The sequence below is a fragment of the Macaca nemestrina genome, chromosome 2 (assembly GCF_043159975.1).
Source record: "Macaca nemestrina isolate mMacNem1 chromosome 2, mMacNem.hap1, whole genome shotgun sequence".
Lineage (NCBI taxonomy): Eukaryota > Metazoa > Chordata > Mammalia > Primates > Cercopithecidae > Macaca > Macaca nemestrina.
This window is the reverse complement of record NC_092126.1, coordinates 133,000,912-133,026,900: the sequence shown is the minus strand read 5'-3', so window position 1 is coordinate 133,026,900 and position 25,989 is coordinate 133,000,912. Positions and strand designations below refer to the sequence as shown.

Sequence of the window (25,989 nt, the reverse complement as noted above, 5' to 3'; positions counted from 1 at the left end):
TGAGATAACTTGTTGCAACTCTAGGACTAATTTACCTGTGGCCATTGCCCACCAATTGGAGCTTCCCAGCTTCCCAGAGCTTTACTAATACCAATGAACTTTCTCTTAAGACCGCAAGTAACATTCTTCTTTTAAAATAAAACCCTCAACCTTCTCTTTGTTCTTTGAACATACCAAAGACCACCTAGAAATGAAATTATTTCTTCTCAAATAAAGCATTAAATTAAAAAAAAAAAAAAAACTAGACTGGTAATTTGAAGAAGAACTCGCAAAATGGTGTTTTACTATACAAAATGCTTCTCCAAGGAATAGAGTCATTTGGAATGAAAAGACAAACCAAACATTTTAGTATCTCTTCCAAACTCATCATGAGTATGCTTTAGAAAGAAATACACATCTTGGCAAAACAAAAGCTTTCCCTATTAATGTAAATATGATTTCCATAATGGACTGCACTGTGGTGCCTTCTCAATGTAATTGCAAGAAACCTCTTTGGCTGCACTGAGAAATCTTATTTACCACCATAAATAATAAACTTGTTTTCTGCAAAAGTAATCTCTTTGGAGAATACCAGTCCGAAATATTCCCATCATCTTGGAGTCTCTAATGTGTTTTGCAGCTGGGTGTCTTGGGGTATATTTCAACAAACCTCTGAACTAGATTTTCTGATTATGTCCCACAGAGAACTGTGCTATACTGCTGTTAATCTAAAACATTCACTGCAACACAGCAATTTGGTGAAATTATAATTGAAACAAGGTACTTGACCCTGAGGGGACCATAGAGAAAGGGATTTGCTTTGGTGGCTTCTCATGCATCATTTAAAACCTGCTGGCGCTAAATCAAAGTCTCGCTTGTATCTTAATTATACAAAACCTTTATCAACAGCTATTTCAGCTGGGCTGTAGAATGCTGTGCTCTTAGCTCTATCATTTTTCTCTATTTGTCTGTCTTTATTTTTCCATAAATTGAATTACTGTGATTAGTAACAATCTTGTGGAGTAGGGGCTTACTATGGGATTCTGGTGACCAGTGAGCAAAGTATAATTAAACCATTGTCATGCAGTTTAACTGAGGAAAAGAGATTTGAAATCAAGGAAAATCAGTGAAGTTCAGTTATTTCACATACACAAGGTAATAAACTGGGCCAGCAAGGTATTGCTGATTGCTGAGATCCTTCTGGGATTCACCTAAAAAGAAAAGATGAAAGGGATGTGTACTTTTACCTATATCTAAGTAAATAAGTTCTGCTAAATCGTGTGGGGAGGCACTTAAGAACATTTCTTTGAAATTTTGCTTACATTTCTGAGTTGTTTTAATTAAAGAGTCAGTTGAACTAAATCAAATTAAGCCTCTCTGCTTCTTCTCTAGCTGAGACTTTGTATACTGCATTCTGATGACTCCTTATGACCATTGCAGCTATGTTCCAATATTTATTTCTACCTTTTCCTTGTGGTAATAGAACTGGCAAATGGCCACCCAGAATAACAACTACATCCCCGAGCCTCCCTTGCAATTGGTTGCAGCCATGTCACTAAGTGAGATGTGTGAGATTAATTTATAGGTTTTCTTTTTAAAGAGATTGGGTGTCTGCATGTATGTGTTGGTAGGAGTTGGAACAGCTGACTGAGATGAGAAGCTGGATGCTAAGGATGGCAGATGAAACTGTGCCCTGATGATGGTAGAGCTGCCTTAACCTGTCCAGGAACACCTCTGAAAACTCTTAACATAAGAAAGAAATCAACTTTTATCTGGTTGAAGTCACTGTATTTTAGGGTATCTTTGCTACATCATCCCAATACGATTCCTTACTCAGCTTTTGAAACTCAGACTATACAGGTCATAGGTCTGTATTGACGGCAAAGTTGGTTATTTTCAGCAGCAATTAACAGATACCTGGACTCAAACAGATTTACACAATGAAGCAGATTTTTAACTCTCAGAACAGCAAGTCCAGAGGTGGAGCAGTCCCTTGGCTTGCTTGCTTCAGTTGCTTAATAATATTAAGGTCTCAGCTTCCTTCCGCCTATCCTCTGTCATCTTTGGTAATAGCTTCATCTTCAGGCTAGTAGCAAATATAGCTGCTGCAGTTCTGAGCATCACGTCCAGACGGGATAGAAGTCAAAGGAAAAAGAGAGACAATTTTTTTGTGGCTGCTCCTTAAGAGCAGAAAATTGTCCATAAGTATCTCCCTTCCCCAGTAGTGTCCCTTTCAAGTTTCAACACCCAATATTTATTGCATTCCTGACCCTGTTACTGACCAGGGAAATGAAATTACCCCTAGGCCAAACGGGTCCATCTCTAGGATTTGAATACAAACAGGTCCGTATCTCTGGCTGCATGAGAGAGCTTAAGAAATAAACATCACTGGGTGGAATAACTGGGAAATGAGTGATGGGTAGGCCATCAACAGTGTCTGCTATGCAAGAAAACACTATAAAAGGATCTGAAAAATATAAATGAAAAGGGAAAAAGGAAATAAGTGGGAGGGACGTAGTCCAAACAAGACTATTCATGAATTGATAATTGTTGGAGTTCATGAGGGTTCATGATACTTTTTTCTCTGCTTTTGCATATGTCTGAAATGACCCGTAATTTAAAAAAATAAATAAAACTTTAAATAAAAAGAAATAATCCCAGCAAAGCAACAGAATAAAAGGTAGCAGGAAAAATTTGGTCTGTTTTCATGTTTCAAGTGATAGCTAACATTTATTGCACATGTGCTCTTTGTCAAAAACTCTGTTAATCAGTTCAGAATGGCTTACACCAACAGGAGAATTTATTTGCTGGTGTGACTAAAACTTCTCAGGGTAGCTTTAGGCCCAGGTGAATGTATCCCTTGGTTCTGCTTTTTTCCACATTGGTCGGTGCCTAATAGTTCCTGACTGACTCCTATTTCTTCAGTGTCCAAAAGGAAACAGCACCCTCCTTTTTAGTATTTGTAGCAGAAGGTCCCCTGCTAGGATCCCATTTACCTAGCATGGATTCTGTACCCACACCTAAACCAGTCATGATCAGGAGAATGTGGTGCTTGGACAGACTAGTCATATTCTTCTTCTGGAGATGGGAGGTATATACTGGGGTTGAGAAGAGCTGAGACACTACAGTTGTGATTGTGTCACTTATTTCTCACAAAAAACCCTAGGCACATTCTTTTATTAACCCATGTTATAGAATTAAAAATGGAGGCTTGACAAGGTCAAGTGACTTGCTCAGTCATGTAGCTGGTAATGGGAGAGCTAGGATTGAAACATGGGAAGCTTGATTTGGGGGACCACAGGTTTCACTGCCTACAATGAGTGAAACAACTTTTTTGAACCTAGGTCTCTACTGGCTGTGAATCTCCATAGCCAATTCACAAACAGTCAGGTGCCACTCTAGAAGACTGTGTAGTGTGGTAGTTGTGAGCGTGGATTTTAAGAGGCAGATGGATTTGTGTCCAAATAATGCCAGTTATTTACCACTCAGATGCTACTTCTCTTAATAAGTCACAAGTGCTTCTTGGTGAAGTATTTCTTAGCTTTATTAGCTTCTTTCCAGAGATGGGAAAGTTGAGCTCAGAGAACCAAAGTGACATGTCAAATTGCAGACCCAGAGAGTACCTTCACTTCTCATTGGCTCCAAAGCCCATGCTCTTTCCATCTCACCAGTGCCTTAGAAACCATAGCAGGACCTCTGGGGGAGAGAGATGGGGACAAATAAGCATGTTCTGGCTTTCTAACTTTTGCTTTGCGCAGAAGACTGGGATTCTCATTAAGGTTTTATTTTTTAAAAGACTTCTAGCCAGGCACAGTGACTCACACCTGTAATCCCAGCACTTTGGGAAGAGAAGGTGGGCAGATGGCTGGAGCCCAGGAGTTCAAGATCAGCCTGGGCAACATTGTGAGACCCTGACTCTACAAAAAATAAAAATAAAAATAAAAAATTAGCTGGGTGTGGTGGTTCCTGCCTGTAGTTCTGGCTACTCAGGAGCCTGAGATGGGAGGATCAGTTGAACCCAGTAGGTCAAGGCTGTAGTGAGCCATGATTGAGCCACTGCACTCCAGCCTGGGTGACAGAGTGATCCTGTCTAAAAAAAAAAAAAAACAAAACAACAAAAAAAGTTTTTTGCTTTTCTGTTTGTTGATTTTAACTTTGTGTTATGAGAAAATACAAACAAAAACAAAGGCAAAATGTATGATTATCATTCCTGTATCCAGCACGCAGGTTTCAACAATTATCAACTCATGGCCGACTGTGCTATATCAGTACCCCATTTCTCCCCTCCTTATTATTTTGAAGCACATCTCATATATCATATTATTTTTCTGAAAGTATTTCAGTGTGTATCCTCAAAAGATAAGGACTGTTTTTCCACAAAAACAATATCATACCTTTAACATTTAAGAATAATCCAGTTTCTAATTAAACTAAAGAGCTTCTGCACAGCAAAAGAAACTACCATCAGAGTGAACGGGCAACCTACAGAATGAGAATAAATTTTGCAATCTGCCCATCTGACAAAGGACTAATTTCCAGAATCTACAAAGAACTTAAACAAATTTACAAGAAAAAAACAAACAACCCCATCAAAAAGTGGGTGAAGGATATGAACAGACACTTCTCAAAAGAAGACATTTATGCAGCCAACAGACACATGAAAGAATGCTCATCAGCACTGGTCATCAGAGAAATGCAAATCAAAACCACAATGAGATACCATCTCACACCAGTTAGAATGGCGATCATTAAAAAGTCAGGAAACAACAGATGCTGGAGAGGATGTGGAGAAATAGGAACACTCTTACACTGTTGGTGGGACTGTAAACTAGTTCAACCATTGTGGAAGACAGTGTGGTGATTCCTCAAGGATCTAGAACTAGAAATACCATTTGACCCAGCAATCCTATTACTGGTTATATACCCAAAGGATTGTAAATCATTCTACTATAAAGACACATGCACACGTATGTTTATTGTGGCACTATTCACAATAGCAAAGACTTGGAACCAACCCAAATGTCCATCAATGATAGACTGGATTAAGAAAATGTGGCACATAGGCCGAGGCGGGCGGATCACAAGGTGAGGAGATCGAGACCACGGTGAAACCCCATCTCTACTAAAAATACAAAAAATTAGCCGGGCGCGGTGGCGGGCGCCTGTAGTCCCAGCTACTCGGGAGGCTGAGGCAGGAGAATGGCGTGAACCCAAGAGGCAGAGCTTGCAGTGAGCCGAGATCGCGCCACTGCACTCTAGCCTGGGGGACAGAGCGAGACTCCGTCTCAAAAAAAAAAAAAAAGAAAATGTGGTACATATACACCATGGAAGACTATGCAGCCGTGAAAAAGGATGAGTTCATGTCCTTTGCAGGGACATAGATGAAGCTGGAAACCATCATTCTCAGCAAACTATCAGAAAGACAGAAAACCAAACACCACATGTTCTCACTCATAGGTGGGAATTGAACAATAAGAACACATGGACACAGGGTGGGGAACATCACACACTGAGGCCTGTGGGGGGGTGGGGGCTGGGGGAGAGATAGCATTGGGAGAAATACCTAATGTAAATGACGAGTCGATGGGTGCAGCAAGCCAACATGTCACGTGTATACTTATGAAACAAACCTGCATGTTGTGCACATGTACCCTAGAACTTAAAGTATAATAATAATTTTAAAAAAGAATAATCCAGTCAATGTTGACCTAAATGTCTCATGGAATTTTGTATTTTCTGAAGTTTTTTTTTTTTTTTTTTTTGAGATGGAGTCTCACTCTGTCACGCAGGCTGGAGTGCAGTGGTGCAATCCCAGCTCACTGCAGCCTCCACCTCCTGGGTTCATGCCATTCTCCTGCCTCAGCTGGGAGCCCACCACTGCGCCTGGCTATTTTTTTGCATTTTTAGTAGAGATGGGGTTTTACCGTGTTGGCCAGGATGATCTTGATCTCCTGACCTCATGATCCGCCTGCCTTGGCTTCCCAAAGTGCTGGGATTACAGGTGTGAGCCACCGTGCTCAGCTGAAGATTGTTTTTGAATTAAGGTCCAAATAACATCAGCTTTTGGGGATTGGTTGGTATGTCTATAAAGCCTCTTTTAATCTGTAAGTTTTCCCTCCATCTCTGTTATTTCCCCTTGCAGTTTAGACATTGAAGAAAATTGGTTATTTGACCTGCAGAGTTTCTCACAGTCTGGATTTTGTTAATTTCATTGCCATGTTGTAATTCAGTGTTCTGTTTGATGCTTGTTGGTAGTTGGATCGAAATAGTTGTTAAGATTCAGGTTCAATTTTGTTTTCTCAAGACTAATTTATTGATGGTGTGTGTTCCCTCACACCTGCTTCCCTGGGATTGCACTCTGCAATAAAGTGCTAGTACCCAAGCTTTCATTTTGTAATGGAACATAATCTGCATGCAGTAAGTTTTGACAAATGCCTACACCTATGTGACCCACCCTTGCATCCAGATCTAGAGCAACCATCAGCCCAGGAAGTTTCCTTAGGCCCCTCACCAGTCAATCTGCTCTTCTCACATTCCTAGGCAACCACTGTTCTGATTTATTTCAGCATCAAGCTTCACCTGTCCTAGAATATCATATCAATGGAATCGTGGAATCTAACACATACAATTTTGCCTGGGGGAGGGCAAGGAGGTGAATTGCATTAGGAGCCCCATTGCATCAGGTGGTCATTCTGGGATATTAGCAATCAGTGATGGATCCATTAATTCGTTAAGAGCTGCAAAGTAGTGATATTCTAATTCTGTCAGTTTTTCCTTCCTGTCGTAGAAGGACCACTTCTATAAGAAAGGGGTCTCCACATTTAAAACATTTACAAACCATTGCATACTGAGTATCACATGGTCTTTACTTAATCTGTAGTCCCAGTTTCATGTTTTAGAGGAAAGAAAAAAGAAAAACACCATTCCCAGGCCGTATCTGCCTTAGTAATCATATATAGGTGACAGTTTACTTTCTGACCTGCACACAGTCTATGGGTAAGGGCACTGCTGATATTACCGCTAATATTACGTTATCCTACTGCACTCACCTGCCAAGCTAGCATATTTTCGAGGTGCTCTCTAAATGGTCAAAAAATGCCTCTGTCCTGTTACCAGAAAACTTCCTGGCCAACATACCCTTCCCATTTCTGACAGAATAGGTATTGATGGGCAAAAAAAGTGACCAGCATGTATTTTTAATTACTATAAGCAAAAGTTTAACACAGATCAGTTGATCATTTATTCAGAAAGTCAGCCTTGTTTGCTGCTACAACCTCAGAATTGGGAGCAGCAGAGTATGCACATGGTAGTTGCCCCACAAATATGTTTGAATGGGTACATGAGTTAAGTAAAGGGTATAGTGTACTTTTCCAAATGAATCAAGGTGAGGCTTCACCTATTCACTGTTTACTCCCTCTTGCTTCCAGAGTAGTGTTTCAGGAACCTGCCTGCTGTGGGAATAAGTGATTAATAATCTTCTGATACCCAGTAATCTTTCTACTGGGTGGATCTCTAATAGAGAGCCTTTCAAAGCTGTCCTTAGGAGATAAGGCAGTCATTTCTTTGTGCAGAGAGAGTCCTAGTTTTGCAAATTTCCTTATACCTTTAGCTTTATGCATTATGAGCCAAAGTTTGCTTATGGACTTCCTTAGAGTCATGGTTACTAATAGTTGAGGAGTTTCTCTTCGGATAACTTATATAAGTAGAGTATTTTATGAAAGAGCATAAGACTTGGAGTCAGATGCAGTCTGGCTCAAATCCCAACCCTGCCTCTATTACATTGTGTCATCTCAAGTCACTACTCAGCCTAACTGGAGCCTTAATTTCCTAGTCTATAAGCCAAAGATAATAGCTATCCTAAAGACTTACTATGAAGATAAAAAAATAGGATCTATGATACACTCAGGTCATTGCTTTGAATATCACTCATTACATGAAAATATTTTGATCATGAACTTTAAATACCAGTATTTGTAATTATTTTGGTCTACCATGGAAGTGATGTATGGTACATGTACTTCAATGGACCAGAATTATGAGAAAAACTCAAAATATACCAAGTTAGAACCTCACCCAGGTTCCCCGAAAAACAGATCCCCCAGGCAAAACTGTATGTGTTAGATTCCACGATTCCATTGATATGATATTCTAGGACAGGTGAAGCTTGATGCTGAAATAAATCAGAACAGTGGTTGCCTAGGAATGTGAGAAGAGCAGATTGACTGGTGAGGGGCCTAAGGAAACTTCCTGGGCTGATGGTTGCTCTAGATCTGGATGCAAGGGTGGGTCACATAGGTGTAGGCATTTGTCAAAACTTACTGCATGCAGATTATGTTCCATTACAAAATGAAAGCTTGGGTACTAGCACTTTATTGCAGAGTGCAATCCCAGGGAAGCAGGTGTGAGTGTGAATAGTGAGTGAGCAGGGAGGGCAAGGAGGTGAATACAAGGAAGTGCATCATAGATGAGAAAGCTGGCTTTGTGACAAGCTGGCTACATGGTCTTCTAGGGGTGTCTTGGGAGAAGCCATATGAAATTATTATGCTTCTGAGCAGTGCACGGGGAGAGAGGAAGAAGAGTTCATCGATCATTTCCCTGAGAGACCAGGAGGAATCGCCTGCCACAAGTACCTCAGTCGGTGGCTGTGGCAGAGGCCTTGGCTCCCTGGCTGTACAGCGAGCCATTGCCAGGGCCTCTCAGGACAGAAACAAGGCCAGTGCACAGATACTGGGTGATGCACAAGTGACTCAGGTGTAGGCACAGGGAGGTCTATGTATGGCTAAGGGTAAGCTCTGCAGAGCCGAATGCATGAGTCAAGATCCTGTCTCTACCACCCACCAATTATGTAGCTCTGGGCAAGTGACTTAACCTTGCCAAGCCTCATTCTCCCTGTAGCTGTGCTGTTAGTGGCCCTGGGCCTACCCCAGAAGTTGTCTTCAGACAGTTCTCACGCACACTGACAAGGCTGTTTGTGTCTTTTACCTGAGGGCTTTCTCTAGCCATAGGAGTGAACTGCTTCTCCCTATGACACAGGCCAGACATCAGGGAAGGAGACGGAACATCTCCAGGAGTGACCCTCAACCAATGAGGAGTAAAACTGCAGGATAAAACTGCGGCCTCCTAGCCCCTCCATGGGAACATTCTGAGGCATGCTCACACAGTCTCAGACAGTTCCTGGCAATACTGAGCTTTGGTTACTTGCGGCTCTGGTTACTGTTCCCGAAGGCACCATGTTTTGGCATCCTTCCCTTCCCTGACTCCATTCCTCACTTCCCTACCTATGCTTCTTGGTAATATTTCCCAGAAAAATTCCTCGTCCCTGACTCCTTGCCTCAGGGTCTGCTTTTAGAGAGAGCCAACCTTAGGACATCACCCATCAGCAAAATATCGTGAGGATTCATTGGGATAACATAGAGAAGGCCCCCAGAGCAGGCCTGCCTCTTACCAAGTATAAAATAAATGGAGCAATCATTTTGGCTATTTCACCTACAGGAAGGATGATACCATGTTACGTATCGTCCAAACGGGGCACTTTTGAGAGGGAAAGGTGGCACTCTGTTAATTGCTCAGAGACAACAGGTAAAAACTGGGGCCGTCCTGGAAAAATACAGGATGTATTATCACCTGACAGTCATGATTTCAGTAGAAAAGAGGTTTTCTATACAAAGGAAATCCTAGCGTAGCCCAAATACTATAAACACCCCTTAACTGTTTCATAATTTCACTGTTTATTTTAAGAGTCCATGATCTGTTTCTTTTTTTTTTTTTTTTTTTTCTTTTGAGACAGAGTCTCACTTTGTCCTCCAGGGCGGCGTGCAGTGGTGTAATCATAGCTCACCATGGCCTCAAACTCCTGGGCTCAAGTGATTCTCTCACCTCAGCTGCTCGAGTGGGTGGGACTATAGGTGTGTGCCTGGATAATTTTTATTATTTTAGAGATGGAGGTCTCACTGTGTTGCCCAGCCTGGTTACTTTTATTTATTGATTTATTGATTTTAGAGATGGGGGTCTCACTATGTTTCCCAGGATGTTCTCGAACTCCCGGCTTCTTGCAATCCTCCCACCTCGGCCTTCCAAAGTGCTGGGATTACAGGCCTGAGCCACCAGGCCTCACCAATTTCACATTTTTATGTGTCGTTGTTTCTTAAAGTGGAGGTGTGTACTGTGTGCTTTATTGCCTTAAAGAGATAATATTAAACCTCTAGTTTGCAACTTAATGAAAATGTCACTTACAAAGAACTGACGGGGATATCACACACACAGAGAGGTGCTTTAGATCTAAACACGATGGAAGGAACTATTCAGACTCTTCCTGGTAGAGTAGCAAATTGAATTTTGAGAGACAGAAACTTCAGATGTAGAAAGCTAATATCCAAATGTGATGCATTTGAAAGAATATGAGAATTATTGTTTAGATAGTGTTGACCAAGAATAGCCGTTTCTCATGGTGAAAATAAGAAATGTAGAATCTCAGCTCCAATTAGAGCTGGAAGGAGCCCTATGGATCATGTATCTGGTGGTTCACAAACATCTCTGCTGCTGACGTCACTTAGAGGAGCTTTTGTAAATCTGCAGAGAACTGGCCCTTACGCTGGGAGGCCACAGATGGCCTAGAGGAGGGCTCGGGAAGCTGTGTCCTGTGGGCAACCTGGTCAAATCCAGACACACCCATTTGTTTCCATATTGTCTGTGGTTGCTTTGGTTACATAATGGCAGAGTCAAGTCTGAGTAGTTGTGACAGAGATCATATGGCCTGCAAAACCTGGAATATCTGGCCCTTTATATTAAAAATTTGCCTCCTGCTAGCCAAAAAGAAACTGTATTTTAAAAAGCTTTCCAGAAGATTCTGGTGTGCAACCAGTTTTGGGAATTACTGATGACAATTTGTGTCCTCCGTTTACAAATACAGTAATCCGAGAGCCCCAAAGAGTGAAGTGACTTGCCCAACCTTGCTAAGCCGAGACAAGACTGAGGAACATCTCACTTTTTAAACCTCATCTTCCTACCACATCACCCTGTCTCTCTAAAGATGCTACTACCTTCCGTTAAAAATCAGCCTCTTCACTTGACCATTGTGGAGCTCAGCAGACAGCAGTCGGTTCTCTGGCCAACAACATTTGATGATGAATAATACAGTGAATTGGCTTGTCATCTGGCATCGTAACTTTCACGCATGCCAGAACGCCTTCCCTTTGTCACGGGCACCATCTGGGTATAAAACCATGTGGAATTTCCAACAAATGCCGTATGATAGACATGTGTGATGGAAATCTCTGAAGCGAAAGGCTGTGGGGAATGAGAGGGGTCATGCATGCTGACAGAGAATCATTTATTCCTTGGTTCATTCATTCAACAAACATTTACTAGTGCCTTACTATAACCAAGCACAATGCCGGGCACTGGGCATTTAGTCTCTCTGTTCATGTATCCTATAATTTGATGGAGGTAAACAATAAATCAAAATAAATAATGGATAACTAATTAAATAGATAAGTAGATAGAGACACCTACAGTTGCTGTGAGTTTGTTATAGACCAGCACAATTCAATAGGGAACACAAAAGAGGTAACAATTGCCAAGTGCCTGTTATGCCCCTGGTAGTCTTTTGACATGTTATGTATGTACTGACTAATTTAATGCCCGCAACAGTCCTGTGGCGGTAGATGCTAATAATACTTTAACTATAGTTTTGCAGATGGGAAAACTGAGGCACGGATTGGCTCATTGTTTTGCCCAAGGTCACATGGCTAATGGTGAAGCCAAGATTTCGATATATGCAGTCTGACTCCAGAGTTTTTAATCAGTGTGTTTTGTGCCCCTGATAAAAGGATGCCAATCTAAGAAAGCACCATTAAAGCTGTTCTGGTATCTTTCACAAATGCATAGCACATACAGGCATTTTATAAATATGTAATGAATGTATGAGTGGATTAAGGTATACATATATCTGTATATTCTTAAAGATTATGTCTAGCATAAAATGCGCTGTAGTGAGTCCTGCATTATCCATCCTCATTTTTTTTCCTTTCTGAGTATTTGAGCTATTACCAGCTATTTCAGCCAAAACACTGCTGCACTTTAATAAGAAAGGTGAAATGCAATAATTAGACAGAGCTCATTAAATCAGTTAAATGATTCTGAAGTAGGAACCAGAGAACCATAATTTACTGAAATGTTTGAAGTATTAGTATGCAGTGAGAATAATAAAAATATGAAGTGAAATTCTTACAAGATCGCTGCAAGAAAAAAGGCAGTGGATCATAAACATAGAAGTACCAATGGTGTATTTATTGCGTTTTGTTAGCACATAAAGCACTGTGTGTTTAGCAGGAAGTTAAGCACATTCAGAGTCTCAGGAAGTGTGTGTGCCCTAGAGGTTTGTAAGGATCAGATTCTTCTGAGTTGATTCCCCATTTCAGAATGAATCAGCAGGCAGGTGTTCTTCAAACCAGTTTTAAATGACATCTTTGTGAATCGGAAGCAGTGGGTCTTTGGAGCAAATTAGACTCCTTTTTTTTTAAACCAGCCCATCAGCTTCAAGGTTAGACTGTTTTTTTTTGTTTTTTTTTTTTTTTTTGCCACCTCATGGAAGACCCACATTCTCCCTAGGTAATAAGAGTAGAATCTACCAAGTACACTGGCTCTGATTACAAGCGTGTTTTTCCAAACCATGTTTGAATCTTAACGGCCAACTTTGGTCCTCTCAGTAATTAATACCCTGAAGATATCCAAATACTTGTTCTGCTCACAGGATATTTAACCATGTCAGATGAAAGGGGAGAATTTGACTGGCTATATATTTTTTGAAATCTTCAAATCCTGTAACATGATTAATTAGCCCATCAAATGTCCGCCTTCCATGTTCAGTCTTCGTATGCTGAGGACACATTGTAGCTCTTCCCTACTTTTTGGCTAACCCCTACTTTAAGGCTCAGTTTAAATGTTGTGTTCTCAGAAACCCATGTTAAATCTTAGACTAGACTAGTTTTTCCTGTATTTTCCCATCTTTCCTGTCCTTTCTGTTAGTATAATTTGCATAATCATTGTTTAATGCCTCATGCTCTGTGAGCATAGACTGTGTCTATCTAGTTCACCATAGTATACCCAGCCCACATGGCCCAATGTAAAAATCTAATCAATAGTCATGTAATGAGCACATGTATCCTAGAAGCTAATGAGCTCTATTTGACTCCATCTATGAGAGCTTTCTGGGCTCTGTGGTGTAATTTTTGTTATTAATTTGCCATTTGCTTACGAACTCTTTTAGTGTGAGTTCCTCCAAAGCAGAACCTGAGACAGTATCTTGGGTGCAGGAAGCTATTTTGGGAGAGGAGATTCCCAGGAAGCAGGAGAAGGAAGTGGAGAGAGTGAACAAGAGATGGAGAAAAGCCAAGAAAGATGGCTTCTATGGGCAACAGGGGCTCCTGTCTGCCAAGTCTGCAGCCCAGAGGCTGAGGCATTTATCCACTGCTCCCCATTGTTGAGGGCTGCCCCTGGCGGGTGTTACCTCCTCCTAAAAGCAGAGAGACAAATGGTGGAATAATGCGGTGGGAGCTGTCCATATTGCTAGAACTGTCAACGTCAGCTAAGGCTGAAATTAGGGAAATGTGATTGTGGGGACAAGGGTCGGCTACTAAGCCAGAAAACTTCTTTTCTAAATATACTTTCTAGTCTAGATAGAAATGGTAAACTGTGCTTCAGAAATAATTCAGTGGACTTTTTAAAACTTTTTAATATAAAGAAAAACATCCATTCTGTTTGGAGGACAACATAAATAATTTAGGGGAAAAAAAAGTGGCACAAGATTTTAACACTTCAACCTTGGCCATGTTACCATTTTAGTGGAGGGCAGTAATAACAAGCAATGTGCCCAAAGGGACACACTCCCAGGACCCCAAGTAGATGTTCAAAACCTGGTAGAAACATTGTTGCTTTTTTTTTTTTTTTGGGGTTCCCAAGTTTCATTCAAGAACTCATACAAAATATTCTGGATAAATGAAATTTAATCCTCATCTTCCTCCTCTTCTTCGTCCTGGTTAATCTGGAAGTAATGTAATTCATAACTGTCTTTGCTGTTAGCAACTACGCACAACCAGTCACGTAAATTATTATTCTTCAAATATTTTTTGGTGAGATATTTCAAATACCTTTTGGAGAAAGCACCTCAGATGTCATAGTGATCTTGCTCTTGCTCCTTTCGATGGTCGCCACCCCTCCACCAAGGTTCCCAGCTTTTCCGTTCACTTTGATCCTTTCTTGCAAAAACTGCTCAAAATTGGCAGCATCTATGATTCCATCTTCTACAGGGTGGGTGCAATCAAGAGGAAACTTCAGAACCTGCTTCTTTTTTTTGCCCCCCTTCGCCACAAGCTTTTTCACAGGTGCCGTGGCGGCAGTGGAGTTAACATTGTTGCTTTTTATGTAGACTAACATTTTATTTTCTCTATCTTCAATATAACCTATTTTCTCTTTTTCTTATTACAAAAATAAAGCATATTTATTCTGGAAAATTGAGAAAATACAACGAAGAACAAAGAAGGAAATAAAAGCCATTTATAGTTCCCTTACCCAGATACAGCCATGCTAACCGTTTTTTCCTTTCAGTTCTTTATCCAGACATTACAAAAATATAACCGTCCTGTTCATACCACACTTAAAATTTTGCTTGCTGTGGACATTTTTCTATACTGGTAAACATGAACAAATAATTCCTTACTTTTTTTCTTTTTTCTTTGTTCCTTCATTCCTGTCTTTCTTTTGCAAAAACAACTTTAACTTTTCATGTTTACAAAGTAATACATGTTCATTGTTAAATACACACACACATGTGTGTGTGTTTGTGTGAATTAGACAGCACAAAAGGAACTTATACCATTTAAAGCAGGAGTCTGCAAACTTTTTCTCTATAGGGCCACATAGTGAATATTTTTAGCTTTGTGGGCAACACAAACTCACAAACTGTGTTGCAGCTACTCAACTGTGCCATTTTAGTACAAAAGCAGCCATAGACAACATGTAAAAGAAAGAGTGTGGCTCTGTTCCAATAAAACTTTATTTAGTGAGTCCAGGGTCTAGTTTGCTGACCCCATCTGGGGGAAAGCACTAATAACGTACAGACACATGCTTGCTTCTTCTTTTTTTTTTTTTTCTCACAAAAATGGAATCATACTACATAAACTGTCTTGTATGTATTTAAATATTCATTTGTGTCTGTTGTGTGCCAGCTCATAAACAATGGTGTATACAATGGTGAACAGGACAGACAAGGACCGTGCTTTCCTGGAGTTTACTGCAGGAGACACGATTAACATAGTAAGTGCTCTGAAAGTAATGAGGGGGCTGTGATGGAGAAAAATCAGCTTTCTAGTGTAGCATAACTTTTGCAACCAATCTCTTCTTTACGGGCATTTAATTTCCTTAATTGTTTCTATTATAGACTACACTGTCATAAACATTTTTGGGACTAAGCCTTTATGAAAAACCATCATTTTTCCCTTAGGCTAAATTCCTTGAAATAGAATAGCTGAGTCAAAAGGCATATGCGTTCTTTTTAGTCTTTTGCTGAGCATGATCAAACTACTTTCTAGAAAACTTATATCAACTTACACTTCTACCTCGGTTGGCGTTTTTTTTGTTGTTGTTTTGTTTGTTTGTTTGTTTTTTGTTTTTCTCACTTCCTTTGTGCAACGACTTTGAGTTTCATGAATTGACAAAGTAAAATGAAAGTGTCATAAATCTTAGCTGTGAAATGGAAATGAAGAGATAGGGAATCATATCATATGAGGGAGAGGAGCCCTGTTTCAGATGTTTTGTCTCTGGGGGCATCCTGTGATTCAATCCCTATATAATAGTTGGAAATAAATCTCAGAAGTTCTTTACAGATACTAGGCACCAGTTATTAACTGCCTTCACTATGTGCCAGAAACTAAGCTAAGCCCTTGATGTGCATAATCTGAATTAAGCCTCAAAGCAAAATGGAACTGATGTCAAGTCGTTCTGATTTAAGCCTCAGAACAAAATGGAAGTGAGAAGCTACAAATGGCCAGGTGATGGTGGAATAGGATCCTGAACCTACAGTAGAAGTCTCAAGCTGCCAGCCCTGTGGTTTGTTTTCTTTGGCTCACATAATAGGAGCCAGCACAATGTTTAAAAATTTATTAACATAGTTAAAAACATTAAAAAATTGGAAAGTGTCACATAAAATCCATAGTTAAAACTTCGGAAAAATTAAAATACCTAGCCACACTTGGGGTCACATTCCTACTTGCTGTTAGTTGGGTAGAGTCAGGGAGTATCTCCTTCTACACACGGGACAGGAGTTCCTATGATGATACTATTGAACTGAGATTAAAGCCCACTCAAATTCCTCCTTCTTCATTGCTACTGTTATCACTGGGTATACAGCAGGAGAATGTCTTCTGCCTCCTCATCCAATCTACTTCTCTTACTTATTTGATTGCCCTGGGCTGTGGGATGGTATAGGCCTGAGGAGGAGGCAGACCTGGGTCCAGCCCACCACTGCGATCCCGCTTGGGTCCTAGTGTGGGGGACACATCAATGCTTGCTTAGGTGAGGAGATACCAGGTTCTTGTGGGGACTCTTGTTTTCTAGGCTTCTGCCTCCCTCCTTTCACATCCATTTTTCTCACTCATCCTTTATCCGTCATCTGAATTTCTTTCTGGTACATATCACTGCACCTTTCTTGGCCACATGGATTGCCTTTCTGAGTTTCGCCTTAGAGAATGCACTTGGCCAGGACCTGCTCTCAAAGGGTCAGGTCATCATCTCCTCCTTTTTCCAGTTCCTCTCTGCCAAATGCCATGCCTCCAGCCAGGTCACGTGCCCATCTCTCCCCCACTGGGAATCCATGACGAGTCTGGTCTTCTACAGGTAATATTCCTGGGATTTTTTAAACTTGACACTCTCTGTGTGTCTCCCTAGGCTAGAGGACAACTCTGATAGTCCTAGTGGCTTTGAGAGCCAGAGTTTGGCTAGCTCCAGGAATCACTTTGTATTTTATTTATTTAGAACTGTATTATGCAGCCAAGGAGTCTGCTTTTACATACATGTGGTTTCCAGGTACCAGGCGCTATGCACGGTGCCAAGTCAGAGGGTACCAGAGAGCAAAGGACAATCTGAGAGTCTGAAGGTGCCATCAGAGAGTAAGGACCAAATGCAAGAGTATGACCCCTGCACCAGGAGTAGATTCAGAAGGTCCCTGACACAGAGCCAGCCAGATGAAGGAGGCTTCTATAAGGTGCTGCAACACAAGACACTGTACACAGATACAGCTTGTAAAAACACCAAATCAGGTCTTTTAATGCCCATCTACTCAAGCCCATCTCTTCACCTCTTCCCTAAGCCCACCTGACTGTCTGTGTCTTCAATAAACTCTCCCATCCCCACACTTCTGGAATTGTGTTGTCCAGTATGGAAGCCATTAGCCACACGTGGCAACTGAGCATCTGAAACATGGCAAGGCCAAATTGAGATGTAGTGTAAATATAAAGCACACACTGGATTTTGAAGTCTTAGTAGAAAAAATAGAATGCAAAATATTGTATCAATAAACTTACATTGGCTATATGTAAAATAATAATGTTTTGGCTATGTTGGGTTAAATATATTACTAAACATTCTATTTTTCTTTTTTACTTTTATTAATGTGGCTGCAGAAATCTGAAAATTACACATGTGCCTCTCATTTGTGACCCGTGTTATGTTTCTGTTAAATAGTTCTGTTGTAGAGTACTCCCTGACCTAGCTACATGAAATGTGCTTCTTTATGAATTTGCTATTTGCTATATATTCTCAGTCTCTAAATAGGTATAAGACAAGACTAATGTCTAGTTTCTCTCTGTTTCATCAGTCTCTGCCCAAGTGTCCCTTTTTCTATTAGAGATCCAATGTGTATTTCATAATGATTCTTTCATTCACTTGACAAATATGTGTTGAACTCATACTCTGTGACAGACTTCCCTGGGAACTTAATAAACTTTAACTCAATACCTAGCATAATTCTGACAGGGTAGAAATTATTAGCTTTGTTTCATAGATAAGGAAATTGGGGTAGAAAGTCTAAATGACTTGCTCAAGGTCACCCACTTGGTAAGTGGCAAGAAACAATTTCACTTTCGTCCAGCTCCAAATCACATGCCCTTTCTACTTAAGCATGCCAATCCTGTTGATCCTTCACCTCTACCCAGTTGCTCCCTCAATACTATCTTCTTCTTTGTGTATACACACTTATTACAATGCTTGTTAATAGTTCATCTTTCCCAGTAGACTTCATGTGAGGACAGAAACTATTCATCTTCCGATCACTGTTGTATCCCTAGTACTTTGCACTGCCTGGCACTTAGTAAATATCGGGTGAACATATGAAGGAATAAATGATGATACCTTCTTCCTCCTACCATTATAAAGTTTGTGTTGAATTCCATTTTCCTGGAGAGGATACAAATTAGAATAAAACTCTACAGCTATCTCTCAGCAACTCAGTGTCTCAACAATATTGTAAACATTTGTTTTGTATTTTATTTATTTAGAGCTCCATTAGGCAAAGAAGAAATCCATTTATGTGAGAGTCTGGGAAAGAAATCTCTCCTTCCCTGCTTGTCTCTCTTTCTGCACATTATGTTATCTCAGACCAACATGACACAACCAGCCACCTGTCTTTTGTCAAAAGAGAATAGGCCTCCTCGCAACAGCTGTGTGCTGGCTGTTGCCAGAGCCTTAACACAAAACTGGGACTGGTGGGTTTTTTAAATTATCTTGGCATAATTTTTTCATTATGGAAGTGATCTCTGAATAGGTTGTAACATGCCAGGACCACCTAGTGGTTATAAGAAGGAAACCATCTCACCCACCAGAGAAGAAAGGCAGCCTGGCATGGAGAGAGGATTGCTGAGCTACAAACCATAAGGAATGGTTGCTAGTTTCAGTTTTGCCATACTCTGTACTCATGGATGGATAAGCCATGATACCTCATTGCTGTAAACCTTATTTTTCATACCTATAAAGAGAATACATTAAAATAGACCAGGGAGGACAGCACCATGGCTTGTGTACCACCCTGCTGTTGCCACCTTCCAATGCAGACATTCCTAATCAATCACAATATACTCTTCCATTGATCCAGGCTACAGCTTCATAAACCTTATCACAGCACTTCCTACAGCTATCACCCATCAGTCACTGATCATTGCCAGGCCAACAGTTCTTTCTGGAGTCTCACAAATGTAGGTAGTGGTTTATTGTTTGTTTGTTTTGGTGTAGGATAGAAAGAAAAGAGATCACAGCAGGACATTTTTTAATTCTCAAAAACCATCCCTACTTTACTTGGAAATCACCACCCTGGCTATGAAGACATCACACATCATGCTTTGAGATTCCCCTGATGTGGAAAGGTCCTTGGGGCCCTGCTGGTTCCTGGAAGCACTGAAAAGGCAGAGGCTCCGAGGGGAGGGAGGGAGCCACATTCTTTCTGAAGCTCTGCTAGAAGTCATCATTAGGATATGGCTGCAGCCTTGTACATAACCTAAAACTCTGAGGGATTAGCTGGATTGTGGGAATTTCTTCTTATTAGTCAGAGCCCCAGTGTGCAGCTCTTCAGATCACTGTTTAAATTTGGACTTCTCTGGAAAGTTTGATTTAGTGGGAAGGTCATCAGAAAATGACTTTTCATGGCAAATGTACCATCAGATGGAAAAAGGCCACAGAACTGGCTTACTTTTTTTGTTGTTGTTGTTGGATTGTTTTGTTTTTTTTTTTTTTTTTTGAAGGGAGACTTTCACTCTTGTCGCCCAAGCTGGAGTGCAATGGCGCAATCTTGGCTCACTGCAACCTCCGCCTCCTGGGTTCAAGCGATTCTTCTGCCACAGCCTCCCGAGCAACTGGGATTATAGGCGTGTACAACCACGCCCAGCTAACTTTTTGTATTTTCAGTAGAGATGGGGTTTCCCCATGTTGGACAGGCTGGTCTTGAACTCCTGACCTCAGGTGATCTGCCCGCCTTGGCCTCCCAAAGTGCTGGGATTAGTGGTGTGTGCCACCACCCCCAGCCTATTTTGTTTTTCTGAGACAGTGTCTCACCCTGTCACCCAGGCTGGAATGAACTTGGGCTCAAGCGATCCTCCCACCTCAGTCTCCCAAGTAACTGGAACTACAGGCCTATGCCATCATGCCTGGCTAATTCTTTTCAAGCTGGTCTCTAACTCCAGGGCTCAAGTGATCCTCCTGCCTGGGCCTCCCAAAGTGCTGGGATTACAGGCATGAGCCACTACATTTGGCCTGAGCTGGTTTACTTTTTTAAAGCATGAAAACGTAAACATAAATAAATGTCTGAAAGTAGATAATCATGATGGCTAATGATTATTGTCTGCAGGCATTGTATGAGATGCTTTACAAATTTCATCTCACTTCATTCTCACAACCTTGAGAAATCAGTGACCTTGTTCTCCCCATTTTACTGGCAGGGAAACTGAGGCTGAAGAAGGTAAAGTAACTCCCACGCCCACAAGCTTGCCAAGCATGGGAGTCAGGATAAGGAGCCAAATGTGTGTACTCCAGAAGCAGCCCTCTTAGTTTCTATATCATAGTGCCCTACTAAAAGTTTGAGTGATTATCTTCAAGTATTGGGATTAACAATTTTAAATTGTTAAAAATTGGTCTAACAGTTTTTCTTTGTGCTTTTCTGGGTTTTCCAAAATTTCTGCATTGAACCTGTATAACTATTGAAAACAAAACAAAACAAAAGCCTTAGGAAGAAAAATCACAAGACTAAGAATTTAGAATCTGATTCAGAAGACCTGGATTTCACATTCAGTCTTTTTAGCTGGTTGTCTGACCTCAGGCTGATCGTTTCACTTGTCTGGGCCTTGGTTTCCTTGTCCAGAAAATGTGATCATAGGGCTGGATGATCTATAAGATTCCTTTTAGGATGGAAGTTATACACATTTATTTGAATGGGAGCCAGGAGGTAATATCTAGATGCATTCATCCGCTTTTTCACCTCCTGGCAAGTGATGATTATTTAAGAGTCAACTCTTTTGGGTTATGTGGCATAAAACACTTGTAGCTTAGTGCTCTGGAAGCAAAATAAGCTCCTTTTTAAAATCAAAACTGTAAGGTTCTCAAAACGAATGTATTAGAACACAATCTTCATTGTCATCATGCAAGTCTTCATGCAGGACTTGACTTTTTAAATACAGTTCATTTCTGTCATAGATGTCTATTTGGTTATCTAGTCTAAATTTAGTGGTTGTGTGGTATGGAGGTCTTTGAGGTAATGTTAGAGTTAAAACACATGGTATCTTATTAAGTTGGTTGCATTTATAGATCTTGAGAGGCCTTGGGGTGATAAAAATCTGAGTTATGCATTGAATTAAACAGAGTTATATAAAGCCTGTTGAATATTAATTTTGTAATGATTCACCTTACAGTTTTACGAGGCTAGATATAAAAAGATGCTGTGAATAATTGAGCCCATCGTCTGTAAAATGAAGTCTAGGGAATGGAAATAAAGAGAGCAAAGCCTTTTCCTTCTTTGCTCGCTTCTACCTGAAAACTCAGCCTCCCCAGTTTGTTAGAGCATTGCATGAATGTTTACTAAAAAAATTCAAGGAGTGTATACTAAAGAAAAAATTAAAAATGTGGGCATTTTGACCATATTAAAGTTTTCTTTATTCTTTATAGTCTGAATATTTTACAATTTTTTCCAGGTTGCATTTTTCAAAATTGTTTCTACAATAAAACAAATTCTTGCATGAGACACAAAATTATTTGTATCTCTTGTCTCTCAAATTGCCCTTTGCAGAAGTTATACAAATGAGCAATAAGCCCCCAAAAATGATGCTCAACATTATTAGTCATCTAGGAAATGCAAACTCAAATTACAGTGAGATGCCCACTACTTCATAGCTATTAAAATGGCTAAAATGTAAAGACTAACAATGCCAAGTATCAGCGAGGATATGGAGCAACTGGAATTCCCATACACTGCTGGTGTAAATATAAAATGGTAAAACCATTTTAGAGCATAGATCTCCGTTTTTTATAAAATTAAAAATTCCTGGATCATAGAATCTCACAATTCCACTCCAAAGTATTTACTGAAAAGCAATGAAAATATATGCCCACAAAAGATTTGTATTGGGGCCAGGCGTGGTGGCTCACGCCTGTAATCCCAGCACTTTGGGAGGCCGAGGCAGGTGGATCACCTGAGGTCAGGAGTTCGAGACCAGCCTGCCTAACATGGTGATACCTTGTCTCTACTAAAAATACAAAAATTAGCTGGGTGTGGTGGCACACGCCTGTAATCCCAGCTACTTGGGAGGCTGAGCCACGAGAATCCCTTGAACCGAGGAAGCGGAGGTTGCAGTGATCTGAGATCGCAGCCTGGGCAATAGAGTGAGACTCTGTCTCAATAAAAGGAAAAAAAAAAAATTGTATTGGAATGTCCATGAGAGTGGCATTTATGATAACCCAAACAGGAAAGAATCCAAATGTCCATCAGAAGGTGAATGGATAAACAAATTGTGACATAGCCATACAATAGAATACTATAAAATGAAACAATAAAAAAGAACAAACTACTAATATGTGCCATAACATGGATGAATCTCAAAAACATCATACAAACAAACCAAAAGGAGCCAGAGACACAAAAAAATTCAGACTATATGATTCTATTCTTATGAAATTCTAGAAAAAGTAATACGTAATGTCAGAGAGCAGATCAGTGGTTTCCTAAAGGAAGGACAGGAAGTAAGAGAGAGAAATGAGCACAAAGGGATATAAAGGAACTTCTTAAGAGAGAAAAATGTTTTGTTATCTTCTAAATACCCTGACTTGATCACTACACATTATATACCTGTAACAAAATTTACAATGTATCTCCTAAATTTGTTCAAAAAAAGAGAAGGATTCCATATCTTGATTGTGGTGGTGGGTAAGGAGTGTATATATTTGTTAAAATCTGTTTAACTCCACACTTAAAATGGGAATATTTTATTGTGTATATATGTTAAACCTGAATAAAGTTGATTTTTTAAATGCCTTCTTCAATATCTTTCTTATTGGTACATTAGGATCTCTAGAAGATGATCTTATAAGATCTTGATTGCAAATCAAGTTTCTGGTTATTTACTCATTATGGAATCTTGAGTCTCATCTTCACATGTATGAAATAGGTACAATAACTACATTTGGCCAACCTCACAGATTTTCCCTAAGGAACAAAAGAGATGATGAGTATATAAAAGAGATTTATAAATTATGATACTGTGTAGAAAATTGGCTGTCACTACCACTCTGTAGCTCACTGTGCAAGTCAGGGTGGAATTCCCTTCATCTGACACCCATTTAAAACTTCAGTTAGTTGATCCTCTCATTTGAGCCCCAAATGAACCACCCCTATATTGAATGCCTGGCTAGAACACAGAGTACCTCAGCAAAATTTCCCTAGCATTAAAAAAAAATTCTACCTGCTTCAATCTGTGTGACATGTGGATCAACCCACTCAGACTCTGAGCCCTTCACTTCCAGCAGTCACTACCTACACAATCATTCCCTCAAGAAGCACACTGTGAGAGTCATCTTAGCTTGTCAATGAGGCTTACATTTCATTTGACTGATGTCTCCAAAGGGTCTTATGTTTTCAGAGGAACATGTACTATGTCAGAGATTCTAAACTAGTTGTGGGGTGACAATGAGGATATTCATAGAGAGTGAGATATGTCTCTTCTGCAAATTAACTTGTCTTCCAAGCAACAAACTGAGTTTTAACTCTGAGTAGAGGGAGAACATTGAAAAGTTGGGTTCTAATTTAATCTAAAATAACACATGGCCGGGTGCGGGTGACTCACGCCTATAATCTCAGCACTTTGGGAGGCCAAGGCGGGCTGATCACCTGAGGTGAGTTCAAGACTGGCCTGGACAACGTGACAAAACCTCATCTCTACTAAAAATGCAAAAATTAGCCAGGTGTGGTGGTGTGTGCCTTTATTCCTAGCTACTAGGGAGGCTGAGGCAGGAGAATCAGTTGAACCAGGGAGGCAGAGTAAGCTGAGGTCACACCACTGCACTCCAGCCAGGGCGACAGATTGAGACTCCATCTCAAGGAAAAAAAAAAATTTGTAGGCCAGGCACGGTGGCTCACGCCTGCAAATCCCAGCACTTTACAAGGCCGAAGCGGGCAGATCATGAAGTCGGGTCCGAGACCAGCTTAACCAACATGGTGAAACCTCATCTCTACTAAAAATACAAAAATTAGCCAGGCGTGGTGGTACATGCCTGTAATCCCAGCTACTCAGGAGGCTGAGGCAGGAGAATTGCTTGATCCTGGGAGGCTGAGGTTGTAGTGAGCCGAGATCACGCATTGCACTCCAGCCTGGGTGGCAAAGCAAGACTCCATCTCAGAAAAAAATAAATTAAATAAATAAATAAATAAATAAAACACATGCATTTATTTGACAAATAGTCACTGAGTATCTACTATGTGCATTGTCCCAGGCTATGAGGATGTAGCAGTGAACAGGACAAAGCAATATCTCCCTCCCCTTGGAGGTGAAATTCTAGTGGGATGAGAAAACTGTCAAGCAAATAAACAGTGTAATTTCAGGACCAGACAGAAAACAAACAGGAGTAGAGAATAACACAAATGTAGCTTAATACTATTTAGGATATAGTGATCTGGGAAGCCCATGTGAGTTGAATTGGAATTACGAGGTGGAGCCAGCTGTGTGAAGATCTAAAGAAATAATGATCCAAGCAGTGACACAGCAAGTGCCAAGTCCCTGCAGTGAGAATGGGCTTGACCCATAAGGTGGGAAAAGGAGGCCATTGTGGGGTGTATTGAGAGTAAAGGGAAGACTGGCATGAAATGAGATTTCAGAGGTAGATAGGTATCCACATAGGAGCTGGAGTTTAAGTTTCAGTCTATGTAAAATCAGAAGTCACTGAGGAGTTTTAAGCAGGGGGTTTGATGAATGAGAAGTGGGATGATGGGGAAGAAGAATATATAGGTTTATGTCCTGAGCAACCAAGGGGTGGCAGGAATCTTAGGAGGCAACCTGCAGTGATTGGCTAGGGCGTCTGCATCCTTCGTCTGCTATTAGAGCAGAGACCGAATTGCTCTGAAGACTGGAATAGCAGTATTTGTAAATATCCTGTGACGTGAACTCGTTGTAAAGAGTTCTGTGATTCTCCAGACATGCTAATAAGTGGGTGCTGGAAATGTCATGATCTTCTAATCACAACCTTCTTTTTATGAGCCTTTTCAGCAGACACCAGTTCAGGGCAAGCTCCAAACCCTTTCTGGCTGCTGTCATTTCTGGCGGCTATGTCACTCATATGCATCACTCTCACTGCAGCGGGAGTGCTCGGAGGAGTTTACTTTGGCTTTGCGAAACTTTTTGGAAGGTTGCCTATTTTTGTTAATTGTGGCTTAGGAATTACTTTGTCAGAAATTTTGGAGCCCAGGAGTCTAAAAAATTACAGAGTATTATTAAATATTTAAGAATTGCTTAATTTCTCCATGTGGTATGAGATTTTGGCTGAAATTGGATCCTTGGGCTATTTACGTCTAGTTTAGCATTGCAGAGCCAGTTTTGCCTATTAAAACAAGTTTGAAAATTGTTTAAAACAATCTGGTGGATAAGTGTGTGTAGAGATTTTGTTGTTTCTTTATGTTTATGGAGATGAGTAGTGAACTTAGCACTGAAACAGAAGCAATCATCTTAGCTTGTGAAAATCCTGCTTGAGTAATAATGGGAAATGTTATCTTTTAAAATGTGTTGGTTATTTTCTTCTCCATTACAAACATGATATAAGTTCCTCCTAGAAAATTTGGAAGGTATGGGGTGAGACCCAGGCGTAACCTAATCACACAGAAATCCATGAGATATTGAAGTCTCCCATAAAATGATAGAGCTGGAATGCACTTTTACAACTATGTGGTTGAAAGAATAAAACAACTTTATTTCAATAATCACAACACTTCTGATACCA

General features: G+C 40.5%; 1 protein-coding gene and 1 pseudogene across 1 annotated transcript in view; one reads left to right on the top strand and one right to left on the bottom strand.

The window, feature by feature from the left end:
* Positions 1-25,989, top strand: part of LOC105483959 (FERM domain containing 4B) — a 364,588-nt gene that overhangs the window by 64,931 nt on the left and 273,668 nt on the right. The gene's annotated exons all lie outside the window — the stretch shown is intronic.
* LOC105483882 (large ribosomal subunit protein eL22 pseudogene) lies at positions 13,967-14,412 on the bottom strand (annotated as a pseudogene).